Genomic DNA, 3,459 nt, shown 5'->3' on the forward strand with positions numbered 1-3,459 from the left:
AATTTCAGAGGTAAAGAGAGAGGGAGGGAGAGATAGATACATAAATGATGAGAGAGAATCATTGATCGGCTGCCTCCTGCAAGCCTCCCCCTAGGGCTGGAGCCCGCAACCCGGGCATGTGCCCTGACCAGGAATCGAACCATAACCTCCTGGTTCATAGGTCAAATATCAACCATTGAGCCATGCCAGCTGGGCAGTATTTGTTTCTTAATTTGGAATTGCATTTTACGTGCAAGGTCGGAAAGTCCACGGGAGAAAGAAGAGTTCCTCAGCTTGCTCAGCTGCAATCTAGTCATGACAGTTGCGTGTCAAAGATGACTGAACGAGGGCAGAAATACCCATCATCTTGTGGTGCTCAGGCACCTTCCTGGGCATCCTCCAGAGCCCAACCACGATGCCCCTTCCTCAGGGAAGACTTCCTCAGTCCCTCGAGTAGGGCCCTCTCTTGTCCAGGCCTCTGTCTCTGGGCCAGGTGCCGGAAACAGACCTGAGTGAGACACTGTCCCAGCCCTAAAGGCCTCCCAGCCAGGATGTGAGACGCACAGAGGGATCCCAGACAAGAAGCTGACCCATTACGTGGGGGAATCAGAGGAGATGATACCTGAGTCTCATCTAAGAGATTGAACTGACTCTGATCCAGTGTCTGATTTCGCTAATTTGCAGCAAGATTTGAGGAGGACAGAGGAACTTGTTGAACTGTACCAAGAGCTTGCAGGCAGGAAAGTCTATATTATGGGAAACTCTACAGCTCAAACGGGCCAGGTTCCTCAACAGATACCTTGCAAGGGAATGAAAGGGAAGAAGAGAGTCCTCGTGGTTAAAATAAAAAGCTTAAAAGATATATCAATTTTCAAAATGAGCAAAGTTAAATTATAGGTATAAAGATGCGAAGATGCTCAATCAGGTGATAAGTAAAAATGTGAGGAAGTGATTCCTATAAAAAAATAAAAAGTAGGGGGTATGGCTACTTCTGGCTATGAGGGAGTGCAATTGAGAGGGGGCAAATGAAGGAGGTTTTGGGGTGTCTGGCAAAGTTCTCTCACCTGGTTGGTATTCTTACAATTCATTAAGACATTCACTTGATTTGTGTGGCTTCTGAATCAGTTTTATTATAAAGTAAGAGATTTAAAAATATATTTCCCGCCCAGGCTGGTGTGGGTCAGTGGTTAGAGAGTTGGCCCTGAACACTGAATGGTCTCGGATTCAATTCCTGGTCAAGGACACAAAACTGGGTTGCAGGTTCAATCCCTGGCCCTGGTGTATGTATCTCAGGGTGGAATACTGGACTATACTGACTGCATGAGGCAAAATATATATACGTGCCAAATTCTGCTTTTAAGTTAAATAATATTCACTCACAGGAAGAAAGAGGCCTGGCCTAAAGTAGTTTATATTTTTAAAATATCCTAGCGGTTTTAGCTGCCCACAGTGTCTGTGTCTGACTATATGACTCTCAAACTGCAGTACTAGCGGCTCTGAGTCTGTCCTAGACCTGGGAGCCAATGGCGGTAGGTCTGCACAAGAGGAAACTGGCAGGGGGCGGGCCTTTGCAGCTCTAGTCCTGCCCATCGTAACTCTGGATGGGGAACCAGGGTCACATAGATCTCATCATGACGTCGAAGTGACCACGCCCCACTGTTGATTCACCACCTTGGGCAGCCATGGCGAGACAGTGAGGCAACTTGAGGTCCCTTTCCTTGTCCAAGGCCCAGGCTCCGAGTTAGAAGGTAAAATTTGAGGCCACGAGGCACCTAGGAATTATCTTTTTCAACTTTCAAATTTTGCAATGAAGGAAGTTGAAGTCCAAGGTACATATGTGGCTGAATAGAGGTCGTGCAGGGAACTCAGCGTAGGTCTCTCCTGCCTCTCCCCTCACCCTTTAAGGCAACAACTACCTCCAGCCCCACAGAAGTGGGTGTAGATACTGGAAGGCCTTCAAGGTCATTATAAGACCTCTCTGCTCCCATGTGCACCCTGGTGCTTATATCTGACCAGCCTTGACCTGGGGTGCATAGTTGATTCCTATCTCTGGCTCTTCACCTTTGGGGGCCCACATTCCCCCCAACATCTGTATGTTGACTACTTCTGCACCTTGACCCTCTTTTACTGATTTGGCTTGGCTCATCCATCCCCCTCTGTTGGGATGGAATTCTCACCTCCAGCTACTGCAGGAAACCCAATGTCCAGCCTCAGAGTTCCAAGGATCGGTAATCCAAATTCAGAGACAGGATTTAAGGCAATACCCAGTAGTTGAGGAAATTTCTCCCTCCTATCCTGGGATATTTGGAATCTGCCTTTATTTGCATTCAGTAACAATTCCATGTTGACACTGACACCTAGTTCAGCATTCCCTTGAAAAGCCAAGCATCTCTTCCATTTATTGGAATATTAGGGAAATGATAAATATAATTTCCCTGGTGCCTGAGCCCACATCCTATCTTTTGATAACCCTAGACACTATTCCAAAGAGACTCTGCTGACTTTCAATCCACCTGAAGTTCCCTTTGGTGCACTGCATTGAAAGGTAATGTGACTTTTGGTCACATTAACAAAAGTATGGAATGTAGAATGAGGGAGGTTAAGTTCCATTAGTGAGACTGTATCTGGAGTAGTATTTTCAGTGCTGAGTGTCACAATCAAAGAAAGGGACAGACAGGCTGGAGTGTATCCGAATGGGAAGCACTCAACATAATATCCTATTAAATTGGGCAATCTACCCTAGAGATGACTTGGGGGGTGTCATAGCTGGCTAGGGCCAGACTCAAAGGCTCAGTTCACAAGGGCTGGGAAAGGAATAAGCACCCACCAACTGAACAATGTGGTTGGCTTCCTGATTCAGACAAAAAAAGGCAGGGGGCATGCACGGTGTGGTTCACTCACCTTTCAAGGAACAAATAGAAACCAATAAAACCCATCTCCAGAAACTCAAAATGCCCTTTCTGGGAAGTGCTCCCACCCTCAGGACATACAAAACCAGCATGACAGGACCACACTTGGCTATTCCAATGCTTAGTGCGAGGGCGTAGGTGTCCCCATCAGCAACACAGGGATCCCAGACATGTCTGCCCTGTGCAAGGCTTATGGACAAAACCCGAAAAGTTAAAAAAGCCAAGTAGCAGAAGGTGGGGGACAGCACACAAGAGGCCACCAGCGGCCCACTGCCTATAACCCCAACCTGAAAGTCCAGGCACGGACGGGGTTCGAACCCGCGATCTTCGGTTTACGAGACCGACGCCTTACCACACAGGGATCCCAGACATGTCTGCCCTGTGCAAGGCTTATGGACAAAACCCGAAAAGTTAAAAAAGCCAAGTAGCAGAAGGTGGGGGACAGCACACAAGAGGCCACCAGCGGCCCACTGCCTATAACCCCAACCTGAAAGTCCAGGCACGGACGGGGTTCGAACCCGCGATCTTCGGTTTACGAGACCGACGCCTTACCACTTGGCCACCGCGCCCG

General features: G+C 48.0%; 1 non-coding gene across 1 annotated transcript; it reads right to left on the minus strand.

The window, feature by feature from the left end:
* Positions 1-3,385: 3,385 nt before the first annotated feature.
* Positions 3,386-3,457, minus strand: TRNAT-CGU. The gene has a single exon. It is a non-coding gene; the product is annotated as a tRNA-Thr (tRNA).
* Positions 3,458-3,459: the final 2 nt, after the last annotated feature.

Source organism: Myotis davidii, unplaced genomic scaffold, assembly GCF_000327345.1.
Source record: "Myotis davidii unplaced genomic scaffold, ASM32734v1 scaffold699, whole genome shotgun sequence".
Classification (NCBI taxonomy): Eukaryota; Metazoa; Chordata; class Mammalia; order Chiroptera; family Vespertilionidae; genus Myotis; species Myotis davidii.